The sequence below is a fragment of the Notechis scutatus genome, chromosome 13, assembly GCF_049901735.1.
Source record: "Notechis scutatus isolate UNSWTSFEM ecotype Mainland chromosome 13, rNotScu1.2, whole genome shotgun sequence".
NCBI lineage: Eukaryota > Metazoa > Chordata > Lepidosauria > Squamata > Elapidae > Notechis > Notechis scutatus.
In genome coordinates, this window is record NC_142021.1 from 11,049,830 (window position 1) to 11,067,229 (window position 17,400).

General features: G+C 46.2%; 1 protein-coding gene across 1 annotated transcript in view; it reads right to left on the bottom strand.

Moving 5' to 3' along the window:
* Window positions 1–17,400, bottom strand: part of LOC113425230 (transmembrane protein 132B-like) — a 157,166-nt gene that overhangs the window by 114,599 nt on the left and 25,167 nt on the right. The gene's annotated exons all lie outside the window — the stretch shown is intronic.

Genomic DNA, 17,400 nt, shown 5'->3' on the forward strand with positions numbered 1-17,400 from the left:
CTGTCTTCCAAGGTCTTTCCCACATGCCATTATAGTCGCATGCTTTACACCTTGAGAAATTAGGGAGGGTCCCTTCTAAGCCTCTTTCTCCACCTGTTATGGTGCTCTGGGCTATGCTGTCTCTTATCTCTTATCTCTTCATCCCCCAGGCAGCATCTCTTCTCCCCGTCTCCCAAGGTCTCTCCCACAAACAGCCCAAGAAACGAGGGAGGGTCCCTTCTGAGCCTCTTACCTTGCCCGTTATCCATCTGTGGGCTAAGCAGTCCCTTATCTGACTTTCCCTAGGCAGCATCTCTTCTCCCTGTCTCCCAAGGTCTCTCCCACATACCCATTACAATAGTCCAGATCAAAAGCGGAACCAGAAGGACTAAGTCTATCTTTATGTTAAGGTTACATTAACACATTCCTGCAAGACTGAAAGTATTTCTCTCCTCCTTCCCTTTTAGTATTTCTCCCTCCTTCCCTCCTTCTCCCAAGGTCTCTCCCACAAACCCATTATAACAGTCCAGACCAGAAGTCCAACCAGAAGGACTAAGTTTATCTTCATATTAAGGCTACATTAATACATTCCTGCAAGACTGAAAGTATTTTCCCCACCTTCCATTTTACTCTCCAGGAAACTAGGGGGGGTTCCCTTCTGAACCTCTTGCCTTGCCTGTTATCCAGATGAGGGCTAAGCAGTCCCTTATCTGACTTTCCCTAGGCAGCATCTCTTCTCCCTGTCTCCCAAGGTCTCTCCCACATACCCATTACAATAGTCCAGATCAAAAGCGGAACCAGAAGGACTAAGTCTATCATTATGTTAAGGTTACATTAACACATTCCTGCAAGACTGAAAGGATTTATCTCCTCCTTCCCTTTTAGTATTTCTCCCTCCTTCCCTCCTTCTCCCAAGGTCTTTCCCACATACCATTACAATAATCCAGACCAGAAGCCCAACCAGAAGGACTAAGTCTATCTTTATACTAGCTGGATACCCGTGCTTCACTACGAAACTATGTGATCGGGCTTAGTTTTTGGGAAGGAAAATAAGGGGGGAAATTCTGCCTCTGCCTACCAACATCCGTCGTTATTCATCTGGCTAGCTTCCTGTCAGGGTGTGAGAGTTGAGGGCTGCTTGGAAACTGAAAGAGTATTTGCTGTGTGAGCAAGAAGGAGACAGAAAGGAGCCTGGGCTCAACTGTTCTGGACTAAGGCTGCTTGGTGCTGTGAAAGTAAAATTGAAACTCCTCTCCTCTGCTTGTGTTTTGCATTTGGAAGGGATTTCTTTTCAGGTGGGGAGGGGGAGTAGAACTCCTTAGCATCAGACCGCGTTAATAATAATAATATACGAAATCCTAATGCTCTGATGGTCATTTCGAAAAATCCTTTCTTAAGTGAGCACTAGAAGCCAAGAAGAACGTACGTGCCAAATGTCAAGTTTGTAGGCTTTACGGTTCTGGAGATTTTGTGATGATGCCTGAGTGGTATTTCGCTTTTATATATATTTAGAAGAAGATGATGATGATGATTAAGGTTACATTAACACATTCATGCAAGACTGAAAGTGCAGTATTTCACTCCACCTTCCCTTTTACTCTACAGAAACTAGGGAGGGTCCCTTCTAATATGTTTCCAAGGGCTTCCCTCCCTTCTTCTGTAGGCTTAAACGCCTTTTATTTTACTCCCTGGTTGTCTAGTCTGCGTTTCTCTCTCCTCTCTCCCCTATACATTGTTTACGGGTTCATAATTTTATCACTTGGCTGGCCAGAAGCGTTTAGCTCCCATCTAAGATTCAAGGATGAAGATGTTTTTTTTTCCTTGTTTAGCCATCAAAGCATTGCTGCACAAAAGCTAACCGCCACTTGATTAGCCCTTTCGCCAGGATTTAAACCCTTTTGATGATCACAAGTTGCTGCCGTCGAGATTGGTGAGCATTTAAAAGCTGTTGCTTTGAATTATTTCGTCCCCCAGGATGCCAGATATATTTCTTTTAATAAAATAGCCTGCCTGTTCACTTCCCATAAATTAATCTTGTTCTTTTAGTGTTGTCCTGGCAAATATTCATCATGTACTCTCTCTCTCTTTTTTTTTTTCTCTCTCTCTCTTTTAACGATTTAAAGAGGTTGAGTCAAATGCAGAATCAATATGGAAATTATATAAATAAAGGCACTTCTTGACTTAGGACCACAATTGGGAGCAGGAATTTCCCCTGCTAAGCACGGCAGTTGTGTCCAATGTTACAACCTCTTTCGCAATGGTTAAACTATCACACATCATTAAACAAATCCCCATTGACTTTGCTTGCTGGAAGCCCATTGCGAAGGTCGCAAATGGAGATCAGGTGACCCCAGGATGCTGCAAACCGTCATAAATACGTGCTGGTTGCCAGCACCCAAACTTTGACCACGTTGCAACAGTCATAACTGCGAGGATTGGTGGTCAGTCACTTTCATTAGTACAGGGAATCCTCAACTTACGACCGCCATTGAGCCCCAAATCTCTGTTGTTAAGGGACACATTTGTTAAGTGAGTTTTGCCCCATTTTACCACCTTTCTTGCCACCGTTGTTAAGTGAATCGCCACAGTTGGTGACTTAGTAACCCGGCTGTTAAGTGAATCTGGCTTCCCCCGTTGACTTGGCTTTTGGGAAGGTCGCAAAAAAGGGAATCAACGTGACCTCGGGACACAGCAACGGTCATAAGTATGAACCAAGCATCTGAATTTTGGATCATGTGGCCATGGGGAGGGACACTGCAAAGGTCGTAACTGTGGGAAACGGTCATAAGTCACATTTTCAGTGCCGTTGTAACTTTGAGCAATCACTAAATGAACTGTTGTAAGTCGAGGAGTTGCCTGTCCTGCCACGAATACCGACATGGATGTGTCCACCTAGTCACTAGGAGCCAGCTTGATTCAAAGGAGTCTTGACTTTCATCATCGTATTGGAGACGAGCACAACGACAAAGATGGTTGGTTGGTTGATGTAACCACATTGTCTGCAGTTGAGTCAGACTCAACAGCTCAAAACCCGTTGTGGTTTATTCAGTCATGTATTGTTAAGCCCATTGTGGCTAGCTTGTGTTGTAGTCCACCAGTGGCCTGCGGAGCTGGCAGCAGAGTCGGACAGTGGGGAGGAACATGCGCTAGTCCAGGAGTCTGAGGAGGGCTCGGACGAGGGATCTGACAGAGATGGGGCTAGGGCCACCTTAGAGTTATGTGCTGACTCTGGAGCCTCCAGAATCTGGCATCAGGGAGGCAGAGGAACAGGGGGAGCCTGTTCCCAGTGTGTGCTTGCACAGAGCTGCCAGAAGGCAAGAACAGTTAAGACAAAAGGGGCGACTTGGGAGTAAGGCTTGGAGGTGATTGGCCCCTCCTATAAGACATAAAGGAGCAGCAAAGGGACAGGAGCCTTTGCAGGAAGCAAGTTTGTCCATTCTGGTTGGTTTGAAACCTGAAGCTCCATGTTGAATTTGTGCTCCGTTTGGCCTTGTACAGCTATTTGGCAATTTAGTCGTTGTCAGCATTTCAAGGGAGATAAAGGTGGGTGCTTGTCAGACTCATCCCAAAGGACTTTGGCAGACTTCCATGGGACTATTTACAAACTGTTTGGGACTCATTATGGGCTGTGGATGCATATCACTCAAAGCAATTGAAATTTTAAAAAATGTTTTTTGGGGAATAGCATGTGATTGTTACTGTCTCGGGAAGCCTTGGTCAGAACAGCTTGCATGGATGGAATCCTGACCCAAGGAAAGCCCAATGTTTGTCTAACTTACTTCCATTGGGAAACACACGATGGGAATCAGCACCACTTCCCTCGAGATTGTTGGTTCCTATGTTTGTTTGTTTTTTCATTCCTCTTAAAAACTTTCTGAAAATCTCAGGATTTGCCTAAGACAGCCGCGCTTCAGTGGCTGCATTTTAGCCCCAATGCTGGGCGTGGAAAGACTCCAGTGACTTCCTCAGGCTCATGGAAGTGTTGTGGCCTGTTGGCCGCCGGCCCCTCTGGCAGCCAAATCAGAGGAGGAGGAGGAGGAGGAGGAGGAGGAGGAGGAGGAGGAGGAGGAGGAGGAGGAGGAGGAGGAGGAGGAGGAGGAGGAGGAGGAATGGAAATCAGGATCAGCATCACAGCAACCTGAGAACTCTGAGGGGGAAGAGGGAATGGAGCTGGCAGAGAGAGGGGAGGAGGGAGGGTGGGAGGGAGGGATGGAGGGGGAGAGAGAGAGAGAGAGAGGGAGGGAGCCTGGGCCGTCCATCAGCCCTCAGATGGAGTCAACATCCCCCTCTGGAGGTGGCTAATGAGGAAGAGAACAGCTGGGTCCAGTGCCTGATGTGCAAAAGGCAGAGGAGAGGAGAGCAGTGGAAATCTATGGGCCGGTCCTTGGGACGGAAAAGCCACCGCTGATAGCAAAGCCCCACCCTAGCTCTGGGGATAAAAGGCAGGGGGCGGAGATAAATAGGTGTGGCAGACAACTTTTTATCTCCCTGCCGGACAGGCTTGTTAGCCTACAGGGAGAGGGAAATTTTTTGTCGGGGCTGCTGGCACGCCTAATAAAGGAATCTTTTGAGTTCACGTCAGAGGGTTTATCATGTTTTTGGGGAGCTGGGTCAGAACAGAAAGCAAGATAGGTCTGATAACTGTATGGAAACTGAGGCAGGCCATAATCAAGAGTTGGGGGAGAGGAATCAAACCCCCCCCTCATTATCGCTCAGCCCTTGAATCAGAACACCTGCCATTAAGAGCTCATTCCGTGATAATTTCAGTACTCCACTCTTAGCGTGGAATAGATTATTGATTGGTAAGGTATCAAGTAAACACCACTGAAGAGCTATCTGGTCTCTCTCAAGAATGTTGCCTTTTCCAGCCCCACAGATGCAGCGTGACCCTGGTGAGCATCAAGCAAACAACGTCACGACAATGGCACAATCACAGCTGGCCTGCCAGTGTGAACCTGACTTGAAATCCCTCCTCAGCAATGAAGCTTCAGGGAGACTGTCTGGTGAACCATAAGATAAATAGAGAGAGGGAGAAGGAGATGGAGGAGAGATGGGGGAGAGAGAGATGGATGGATGGATGGTGAGAGAGACAGAAGAGAGAGAGAGGTCAGAGAAGGGGAGAGAGAGGGAGAGAGAAAGATGGATGGATGGAGGATGGATAAGTAGGTAATGTAGATATACTGTAAATGGACAGAGAGGTGGATGGGTGGGTAGGTGTAGGTAGGTAGTAGATAGATGAAGCTATGCTATAGATCAGGGGTTCCCAACCTGGGGTGCAAGACAATATTCCAGGGGGTGCGAGAAAAGTCCAGGTAAATAATAGGATATTGGCTATATGTTGGCATTTTTATTTATTATGCAATGGATTGACTTTGTTTTCATTTTAGAGTTAAGTATCGTTATTTAGTGGCCGTCACATACATAGCTGAAAAGATTCAATCCTACCATATATTTAACGCGTTCAGTAGTTCCTAAAGTCTAAATTTCAGGGGGTGCGAGGTTCAAGTGAAATTTCTTTAGGAGTGCGGGGCGAAAAAAAGGTTGGGAACCCCTGCTATAGATGAATAGAGAGAGATGCATGGATGGGAGGGAGAAAGATGGAAATGTGGGTGGAAGGCATAGGAAAAGGATTTTCCCAAAGTTTTTACTGACATCCTCCAGGGTGTTGGGACTACAATTTCTATCTAGCTATAACCTTCTTGGAGTTAAATTTTCCTCTGAACCTGGAATTAAGGAGAAACTTCCTAACAGTGGGGACAATTAACCATTGGAACAGCTTGATACCAGAAGTTATGGGTTCTTCATCACTGGAGGTTTTTTTAAGAAGAGGGTGGACAGCTGCCTATTTGAAACAGTATAGGGTCTCCTGCTTGAGCAGGGGGTTGGACTGGATGACCTCTGAGATCTCCCCTTCCAGCTCTATTCTGATTGAAGATCAAAGGTCTATGAAAGGAAGCTTCATTGCCTTCCAGCTTGGCCTCCTGCCCCCAAAACAGGGGAACTGCAGAAGATAACACCAGGAGAGAGCGTTTTGTGGGAAGGGTTGACATTATTTTCCACCAACGTCTTACCCGTCGGTGGGTTTGGTTGTGTTTTTACGTTCAAGCTTGGAGACACAGCCACGGTGCTGCGTGGCATGCCTTCTTGTTGCAGGCTAGCCTACCCTGAAATTAAAAGAAATCTCACACCCCTCTTCTTCGTGCGATCTGGCTGTGAAATGCTTCTCCTCCCCTTTCTCCTCCACCTTTGCCCCAACAGCTCATGAAACAAATTAAAAAGTCAAATTGAAATGCAAATCTTTCCTGCGAATAATTAATCCCAAGGTTTCTCAAACGCGCATATTAATTCCACGGGTGCTGATGGGGCAGGAATCAAAAGCGGGGTATTTTTAGTGTGGAGGCTGCGTCAGACTAGCCCGCATCGAGAGATAAGTGGTTTTGCCTTCAGTTGTGCAGTTTTGTACAGGAACAGCCTCAATGAAGCAATAGTGCTTCTCACCCGGGACAGGTTATCCTTGACTTGTGACCACTAAGTTCCGTTCTGAACAGAGGTGGAATGCAAGCATTTTTACTACCAGTTCTGTGGGTGTGACTAGGTGGGAATGGCCATGTGACTGGGTGGGCGTGGCTTTTTTGCAGCAGCACCCCCCAGGCACGCCCTTTTTTACCCCCTGGACCTCCTGGAAGCCTCCTGGGTGACGCAGTAAGACAGCGAGGGGGATCCCAGCACAACTGACCATTGGAACAGCTGATCGTCGGGAGGAAAAAAAAGGAAATATCGGTTCAGCTGAACCAGTAGCTTTTTTTTTTACTACTGGTTCAGCCGAATGGGAGCATTTTTTTTACTACCGGTTCGCTTGAACCGGACCAAACCGGTAGAATACCACCACTGGTTCTGAAGCAAGGTGACTAGAAAACGAGTCGTGCCCAATTTTTGGTCCTTTTTTGGGGGGGGGCACCGTTGATAAGCCAATCCCTGCAGTTGTTAAGTGCATTTGGTGGTCACAGCAACCCTGTGAGGTGGGTTTGGCTGAAAGGGAGGGACCGTACCCAGAGTCACCCAACCAATTTTAATGGCTAAGGTGGGACTAGAATTCTCTGTCTCCTGGTGAGTGGCCCAAAGTTACCCAGCTGGATTTCATGGCTAATTGGAACTAGAACTCATCTCCTAATGATTGGCCCAAAGTTACTCAGCTGACTTTAATGCTTAAGGTGGGACTAGAACTCACCATCTTCTGGTGATTGGCCTAAAGTTTCCTGCCTAGGGTGGTACTAGATCTTACGGTCTCCCACTTTCTAGCCTTGGTGCCTTAACCACTAGATTGAACTGGCTCTAAACTAATAGCCAGGGAACCCCATGAAGTCTTCCTTCAACACTAACATTTTAGATTTTTTCTTTCTTTGTTCTTTCTCTCTCCTCCCGTTATAGAAGGTGAGCTGTTGATTCCATGAAATCTCCAGCAGAGACCAAATCATTGCGATCCCTGACTGGTGTGGGTTGAATAAATGACACTTTTGTTGGCCTTCTGTGGACCCAGTTGACAGCTCCCTCCTGGTTGTTCCTACTCAGAGCTGGGGTGTGTTGCCTTTCCATTGCCTGCTCTCCTGTAGAGGCTGATTGTATCTGTTTTGTTTCGGCTTTTCTTCCCTGGGTTGGTTCATTACAACGATGGAAAGGAGCATTGGATGGAATAATGAAAAAACAACAACAACTGGGGGATGGAAAGGGAGAGCTTTCAGTCTCTCTGACAATATGGAGTACAAATTCCACCAGGCAGGGAGGGGAAAATATCACTGGCTTTATGGAAGGGATGGGATGATTTTTAGAAAAGGGACCGACAGAACGGTTAAACACCTTATTAGGAAAGTGAAATTAGTCCCAGCTCCAGTTTTCTAATCAGAGAAGTAAAACATAGACTAACAGGATTGGAAGATCATCTTGTAGGTCATCTAGTCCAGGGGTCACCAACCTTTTGGACCTCAGGGACCGCCAAACTCATAATTTTATATCCTGCGGACCACTGATATGATTTTTGACTGACGGTGGCTTGCTGGGCGTTGGTGGGAAAGTCGGTCCCATATTCCAGAGCTGCAGGAGTCACAGGACTGGCCCTTTGGTCATCCTGGAGAAGCTGCTCCTCCACCTGGATGCACTGGCCTGCCATGGACTGGAGGAGCTGCTCCAGGATGACCAAAGGGCCACTCCTGTGACTCCTGCAGCTCTGGAATATGGGACCAACTTTCCCACCAACGTCAGCAAGCCACCCTGGGGCAGATTTCCCTCCACCGCCATTGGTTTTACCTTCCAGTTCCAGCTCGCATGGCTCTACTCAAGGTAAGGTTTGCACTCGGCTGAATGGTGGGGGCCAGTGGGTGGGCAGACCATGTGGGCAGTGCAGCCTGGATTAATTGCTTTGGGGAGGGACATTTCTCTGAGGGCCACCAAAATTTTCTTGCGGACCACCAGTGGTTCCTGGCCCACCAGTTGGTGACTACTTTTCTAGTCCAATCCCCTTCCCAAGCAGGAGACCCTGGTTCATTGTTCTCATTGTTAGGAAGCTTCTACTTAGTTCTAGGTTGGATCTGTCTTAAGTGAGCTTCTGCCCTTGTCTTGCCCCTTTGATGCTTTGGAAGATAAGTCAACAGCCGCTTCTCTCAGAGAGTCCCCTCAAGTACTGCTATCATGTCACTCCTAGTCCTTCTCTTCAATAGGTTAGGTCAGGGGTCGGCAACCCGCAGGCTCTGGAACCACATGTGGCTCTTTCATCCCTCTGCCGAAGCTCCCTGTTGCCAGTCAATTGATAGGGCTTTCAGTTAGGACAGGTAGAGGAAAAAGGATGCCGCGCTAGGAGGAGCCTCTATGGTGGGAGAACTGGATTCCCAGTTGGCGGAGAAAAAAGAATGCCGTGCTAGGAGACTCTATGGTGGGGGACTGGATTTCCGGTTGGCAGAGGAAAAAGGATGCCGCGCTAGGAGGAGCCTCTATGGTGGGAGAACTGGATTTCCAGTTGGCAGAGGAAAAAGGATGCCGCGCTAGGAGGAGCCTCTATGGTGGGAGAACTGGATTTCCAGTTGGCGGAGAAAAAAGAATGCCACACTAGGAGACTCTATGGTGGGGGACTGGATTTCCGGTTGGCAGAGGAAAAAGGATGCTGCACTAGGAGGAGCCTCTATGGTGGGAGAACTGGATTTCCAGTTGGCAGAGGAAAAAGAATATCGCGCTAGGAAGAGCCTCTATGGTGGGAGAACTGGATTTCCAGTTGGCAGAGGAAAAAGGATGCCGCGCTAGGAGGAGCCTCTATGGTGGGAGAACTGGATTTCCAGTTGGCGGAGAAAAAAGAATGCCGCGCTAGGAGGAGCCTCTATGGTGGGAGAACTTGATTTCCAGTTGGCGGAGAAAAAAGAATGCCGCGCTAGGAGCCTCTATGGTGGGGGACTGGATTTCCGGTTGGCAGAGGAAAAAGGATGCTGCGCTAGGAGGAGACTCTATGGTGAGTGAACCAGACTTCTGGTTGGCTTCAGAATTGAACCAGGGGCTTCCGGTTAGGGTTAGGGTAACCCTAACCTTTGTGGCTCTTTGAGTGTTTAAGGTTGTCAACCCCTGAGTTAGACGTACCTAGTTCCCTCAATCATTCATCCTACAGTTTAGTCCCCAGACCTCTTTATCATCTTGTTGGCCTTCCTAAACAATCTGAACCAGACCATGACTGTGGTCCCTCTGCATGTTCTCCAGAACATCTCCATTCTGCAGATGTGCTCTAGAAATTCTTACGCCAGCCCCTATAATCTCCTCTAAGTCTGATCCTCTAAGCCAGAGGATAAAGAAAGGCCAAGGAAATCTCCTTCAGTATAGTCCAGGCCGTTGATGTTTTCTACTGGGTTCCTTCGACAGCATCTAATGGAGCTGAGGTCATGGCCCCCATGTTGGACTCAAAGTCTGCAAAATCAGCAAGGGGTTCTTCAGAGAGTTGCTTTCAGCCACTGGTTCAAATGAAGCTTGGAAAACATGTTCAGGATGACTGACCATTACCCATCTTTTTCATGGGAACATCTAACAGCTTAAAACAGCTTCTCAGTAGACACCGGGAGAGTTAAAGGGTTTTGCGAAAGCCTACGAGAGCGAAGGGAGCAATCGGCGGAGTTTGTTCCTGCCTGTCAGGATTTTGATATCTGCCATGTTGGTTTGCCCATGGATATAGTTTAATTTCAGGGAAGGGTAGTCTGTAAAATTAAGGTTGCACGGGTGAAGGAGGCTGCGGAAGAACAGAGTGGAATGAATGACATCAAATCCATAGTATGCTTAAAGAACTTGCCTCACTGCACGTAGAGCAGCGTCTCTTGATGAGAGGCTGAACGTGATCAAGATAAATGTGACCAGGAAGCCTCCAGTTTCGTGGAAGATGCTCCTGAATTCGGTGGGTTGTGGGACAGGAGTTAGATGAATTTCCTGACAATGCACAGTGTATGGACAAAGTAGAGAAATTTCCTGACAGCAAGTGGAACAGCTTGCCACCAGAAGCTGTGAGAGCTTCATCACCAGAGATTTTTAAGAAGAGTCTAGACAGTCACTTATGTGAAATGGTATAGGTTCTCCTGCATGGATGGGGCGAGGTTGATTGGAGGGTCCCTTCCAACTCTGTTATTCTGTTCTGTTAATCTAATATTCTTTCTAGGATCACGTGTATCATCCATCCCATCAAGCCCAAAGATAGTCCAGAACGGTATAGGATCTCCTGCCATGGGCAGAGGGTTGGATTAGAAGACCTCCAAGGTCCCTTCCAACCCTAACCGTGGTGGCACAGTGGTTAGAGTGCAGTACTGCAGCCGACTTCTGCTGACTGCCAGCTGTCTGCAATTTGGCAGTTCGAATCTCACCAGGCTCAAGGTTGACTCAACCTTCCATCCTTCCGAGGTGGGTAAAATGGGGACCCAGTTTGTTGGGGGCAAGAGGCTGACTCTATAAACCACTTAGAGAGGGCTGTAAAGCACTGTCATCTTCATCATCATCCCTTGTAATAATCCCCTGTGGGGGTGGAGTCTGGGAAACTGAATGGAGCAGGGTATTTACTGGCCAGATGCCCTTCCTTTTGCCAATGCGGAGTTTTGTTCAGTAGATATAATCACAATGTGCCCAGAGAGATAAATATCTGCTTCTACCTCGGATCAAACTCACAGCCTCTTGATTGTGAGGTGAGAGCTCCACCTCTAGGCTACCGCACCACGGACTGTAAAGCACTGTGAAGCGGTATATAAATCTAAGTGCTATTGCTATTCCTCTTCCTTTTCTCCTTCCTTCTTTCGCACAATGGTTAGAAGGCAGTATTGCAGGCTAATTCTGCCAGCTGCCCCGTTTTTACATCCTTCCATCCTTCCAAGGTGGGTAAAATGAGGACCCAGATTGTTGGGGACAAGAGGCTGACTCTGTAAACCGTTTAGGGAGGGGCTGTAAAGCACTGTGAAGCAGTATATAAGTCAAAGGGCTATTGCTCTTCCTATTCCTTTCCTTTCTTTCTTTTCTTTCCTTTCTTTCCTTTCTTTCCTTCCTTCCTTCCTTCCTTCCTTCCTTCCTTCCTTCCTTCCTTCCTTCCTTCCTTCCTTCCTTCCTTCGCACAATGGTTAGAAGGCAGTATTGCAGGCTAATTCTGCCAGCTGCCCCATTTTTTACATCCTTCCATCCTTCCGAGGTGGGTGACATGAGGACCCAGATTGTTGAGGGCAACAGGCTGATTCTGTAAAGCGCTTAGAGAGGGCTGTAAAGCACTGTGAAGCGGTGTATAAGTCTAAGGGCTATTGCTATGGCTATATAACAAACTGAACATGCTTAGCTCTCAAGATCAGGCAAGAACAAGACCGTCTCTGGGTCTTGCTTTCGTCCACGTATGATTGGCTGGGCCACCCCACGTGCGAAGCAATAGTTTGCAAACCCCAATATCTGGATTTGCCCAGCCTGCTGTGACAAACCTAGGTTACAAAGTCCAGCTTCCAGATAGCCAAGCTAACCATCCTGGGTTTAAACGGATCAGTAAATTGCAACTCTTGCGAAGGGGCTTGTGCGCAATGGGGAATTAAGGGGGGGGGAAGCCAGCCGTATGTGCTCATTAACCAAGATTTATCCGTTCCTATGCTTTGCAAACGCAACCCCGTTTTTACATCCAACTGACGAACCAATATCCATCCAGCTTGCAAGTTATTTTGAATTTTAACAAAGAAGTCGCCCCTCTAATTCCCTTATGTTTAGCGCAGCTTATTAGAAAACAAGGTCCCTGATAGCTCCCCGCCACATTCTCATCTGTAAAATTGCCTATTCTCTCTTGCTCTGCCCCCTAAATGGTCTCTGGGAACAAAAGGTTTCCATCCTGCCACCGCAGCAAGCTTTTATGTACTTTAAGTTGCTGGGCAACAGATCGCTTTGCCACCCACAGGTATTTGCCTTCAGATGGGCTGAGAAGCAAAACAGAGACAAAGGAAAGGAATAATAAAGCAATTTGCAATGGTTCCTTAAGGGGCCATTAACATTCGTCGGGGCCTCCTGCCTTTACAGATTCTAAGCTGTTTCAAAGCCCACTTGACTCTCATCCAGGGCCTCCCTTACTACAGGTTCGATCAATCAGAAGAGAGAGCTGAAGGGACCTTGGAGGTAAATTAACAGTGAGAACAATTAGCCAGTGGAACAGCTTGCCACCAGAAATGGTGGGCGCTCCATCACTGGATGTTTTTAAGAAGAGATCTGATCCACCTGGAAAGGATGGCAAGGATGATCATGGAAATAAGAAGACTATGTAGAGCCAGGGGTGGGGAACAATGGCCACCCCTTTATGACCCATGGACTTCAATTCCCATGTTGGCTCAGGAATTCTGGGAGTTGATGTCGCACAGGTCATAAGGGGGTCGTCGTTCCCCACCCGTGATCTGAGAAAGACTTGGTCTTCTTCTCTCGAATCTCCTTTTCTATATAGATTTAAAATATAAAGAGGGCAAGAGAAGAAGCAAGGGTTGGAAACTAATTAAGGAGAGAAGCAACCTGGAATTAAGGAGAAACTTCTTAACAGTGAGGACAATTAACCAGTTGGAACAGAACTTCCCTCCAGAAGTTGTGGGGGCTCCATCACTGGAGGTTTCTAAAAAGAGACTAGACAGCCATTTGCCGAAATGGGGGCTGGACTAGAAGACTTCCAAGGTGCCTTGCAGCAGGGGTGGGATTCTACCAGTTCGCACCTATTCGAGAGAACCAGTTGTTAACATTCTAAGCAGTTCGGAGAACCGGTTGTTAGAAGAAATGACTGGCCTAATCCTGTAAGGAAGGCAGGAAGGAAACATTCTGGTGTTGCTTACAGAAACTGCCTCTCCATTAACCCTTATTACATTCTTGGCAGGACTAGACTTCCTGCCTCAGGAACTTCTCTGGAGGTTTTTTTTCCTCCTTTGCTGGTACTTTGCTAGTGTGGAGTGACCATTCAAAGTTACAATGGCCCTGAAAAAAGGGACTTATGACCATTTTTCACACTTACGACTGTTGCAGCATCCCCACAGTCATGAGAAGCGTGCCTCGATGTGAGTGATATTGAGTTGGCCACGCCCAGCCAATAACATGACCACCAAGCCACACCCACCACCTAAACCACACCCACAGAACCAGTTGTTAAAAAATTTGAATCCCATCCCTGCCTTGCAGCTCCATTCTACTCATCCCCAGATCTGATCCTGCTTAATTCTTTAAAGTCAGCTAAAATCCGAACTAAATTGAACTCTGATGGTCTGGTTTTGGCAAGTGGCTTTCTGAAAAAACCAGATCAAGCTCTGGCTGTCCAAACATTATTAAACGACAACACCTGTGATATATATATTGCATTACTCTGGACATTTTGTTGAGGGGAAGGCTTTTGGGAGAGGGTTGTTATGAGGGGTTTGAATCTTCTAAACATAGCAAGATAAAGAGAGCTCTGAAATGAAGGCAGATCAAACATAAATATTTATTCTACAGGCAACAATATTTGCTGTAGCGAAACAGATCTTGTGGAGATTTTTTTATTTACATTGTTAATCAATCCAAAAAACAATTAAACTAACCTTTTAATGGAAAGGGTCAGAGTATTAATTGACTTGAAATTCATTTCAGATAGCTTGAAACAAGGCAGAAATTTCTGTTTGTAATGTCTAAGTTACTGTGACAACTACAATTTTCATGGATTAGCAACATTTCCTGCATTCTCTCCAAGTTTGCAACTAACTTAGATTTTGCAATGCACTTTGATTCAACCTTCCCCCTCACCCCCCCACCAGATGAAAATTACATTTCAGTGCTGCTTTAACCCCAGGATTTTTTTTATTATTATTAACGTGGTGTTTTTTTTTCCTAATGCAGCTCTGAACAGAATGTAAGTCGCATAAACAGAGCCTTCGTGAGCCTGGCAGTAGATATACATACATTTAAATTCTCATCATCAGAAAGGGATCATAAATTCGCCTTTGAAACTAGAAAGTAATAGCATTCATTGGCCAGCACAAAATACTATCTATTCTTTTGACCCAAAGAAAGCTATTTCTTTAGGGTAGAGAAACTTATGCAAACTCCGACTGTCTTTGAATGTTGGATGGATTTCAGCCACAACCAGTTCTTTAAATCCCAAGAGCGTAAAATGTACATGCTAGCTTTAAGTAATGCTGCATTTCTTGTTGTTCCCTTTGTGCGTTTGTTATTTTTCTCGCCGCCCAGAGTTCCTTTTGGCAGAAAATAAGTAACTAAATAAGTAAAATTCCATTGCACTCAATTCTCAGCCAAAGCAATTTGCTTTTAGACTTGCTGCCTTAAGGGAGAAAACTCTCAAGGCTAGAGAATCGTATCATTTCTTTGCATTGTCTTTGATAACGAGTAAAATAGCTTGCCTCTTTGAGTGGCGGGTGCGTCATTGCTGGACGTTTTCAAGAGGAGATTAGACAGCCATTTGTCCACGATGCTACAGTTCTACAGGTGTTGTAAGGTAGCCAGAGGATGAGACAGAACATAGAATCACAGGGCTGGAAAGGACCTCAGAAGTAAATATAGATTAACAGAGTTGGAAGGGACATTGCAGGTCATCTAGTCCAACCTCCTGTCCAAGTAGACCTTACACCATTTCTGACAGATGGCAGTCTAGTCTCTTCTTAAAAGCCTCCAGTGATGAAGCCCCTACAACTTCTGAAGGCAACTTCTGTTCCATCGGTTGATTGCTCTCCCTGTCAGAAAATATCTCCTTATTTCCAGGTCGAATCTCTTGTTGGTCAGTTCTCATCCATTATTCACTGTCTGGGTTTAGGGTGCCTTGGAAAACAGCTTGACCCCCTCATCTCTGTGGCAGCCCCTCAAATATTGGAAAACTGCTGGTCCTTCTATTCACTAGACTAGCCATGTCCATTCATCATATGTTTTAACCTCCAGTCCCCTCATCATCCTAGTTGCTCTTCTCTGCACTCTTTCTAGAGTCTCAACATCTTTTTTATAGTGTGGTGACCAAAACTGGGTGCAGTACTCTAGGTGTGGTCTTACTAAGGCTTTATAGAGTGGTGCTATACCTCCCTTGATCTTGATTGTATCCTCTGTTAATGCAACTTAGGACTGCATTGGCTTTTTGGTTGTCGCACACACATTGCTGGCTCATATTTAGCTGGTTCTCCACTAAGACTCCAAGATCCCTCTCACAGTTCCTGCTCTTAAGCTTGGTTTCACCCAGTCTATATGTGTCTTTTTGGTTTTTCTTGCCTAAGTGTAGGACTTTACTTTTCTCTACACTGAATTTCATGTTGTCAGATAGGGCCCGGTCCCTGTTCAAAGCAAGAGACCTAATACCATCCAGGTCAAAAGGTTGCCCTGTCTAATTGTAAAAGACTTCAATGATGGAACAGCCATAACTCCAGGAGGCAAACTATTCTATGGATTATTTGTTCTCACTGTCCGGAAATTTCTTCCTAGTTCTAGGTTGGATCTCTCCTTGATAAGCCTCCATCTATTACTTCTTGTCCTCTCTCAAGACCTTCGGAGAATAGGTTGACACACACCCCTTCTTCTCTGTGACAGCCCCTCAAGTACTAGAATGCAGTTGACATGCCCCCCTAATCCTTCTCTCCCTCAACCCTTGAGCCTTGCTGGCACAGTAGTTAGAGTGCAGTACTGCAGGCCACTTCTGCTGACTACTGCCATTTGGCAGTTCGAATCTCACCAGGCTCAAGGTTGACTCACCCTTCCATCCTTTCACGTTGTGTAAAATGAGGACCCAGATTGTTGAAGGCGATAGGCTGACAGTATAAACTGCTTAAAGAGGGATGTATATAGGAGTGGGATTATACCAGTTCACACCTATTCGCTAGAACCGGTTGTTAACATTCTAAGCAGTTTGGAGAACTGGTTGTTAGAAGAAATTATGGGCCTAATCCTGTAAGGAAGGCAGGAAGGAAACATTCTGGTGTTGCTTACAGAAAATGCCTCTCCGTTAACCCTTTTTACATTCTTGGCAGGACTAGACTTCCTGTCTCTGGAACTTCTCTGGAGTTTTTTTTCCTCCTTTGCTGGTACTTTGCTTGTGTGGAGTGACCATTCAAAGTTACAATGGCACTGACAAAAGTGACTTATGACCGTTCTTCACACTTACGACTGTTGCAGTATCCCCACAGTCATGAGAGGCCAGGCGAGGAGATGCATGCCTTGATGTGAGTGATGTTGAGTTGGCCACACCCAGCCAGTCACATGACCACCAAGCCACACCCACCAACTAAGCCACGCCCACAGAACCAGTTGTTAAAAAATGTGAATCCCACCCCTGACTGTAAAGCACTGTGATGTGGTGTATAAATCTAAGTGCTATTGCTCTTTCTTTTCTCCTTCCTCCTTCCTTCCTTCCTTCCTTCCTTTCCTGGTGTTCAGTATTGCAGGCTAATTCTGCCCATTGCCAAGAGTTCGATTCTCACTGGCTCAAGGTTGACTCAGCCTTCCATCCTTCTGAGGTTGGTGAAATGAGGATCCAGATTGTTGGGGGCAAGAGGCTGACTCTGTAAAGCTACTTAGAGAGGGCTGTAAAGCACTGTGAAGCAGTATATAAGTCTAAGTTATATACCCACTACTAAGCACTACTATCATACAAATAGAACCCTCTTTTTTAACTATGTCCTGGAGGATCATAAGAGAGAAATGGCACAAGTACTGATAAAGATAGTCTTGCATCATGTTGAGAGCTAGAACTAGAAAGAAGAACCCTCTTGACAGATCTAGAACCCAGAAGAAAGAAGAAAATTCAATACATTCAGAAAACCATCCTAGATATTCAGTCGGAATATACTTGCAAGATAGAGGAACTGCAAACTAACTTTGCTTCCTGATATTTCTTCTCTCCATCATAGCCACCTAATTTTAAAGGGTGTGCTTATTCCTACAGGATGTGGAGAACCCGCTTCA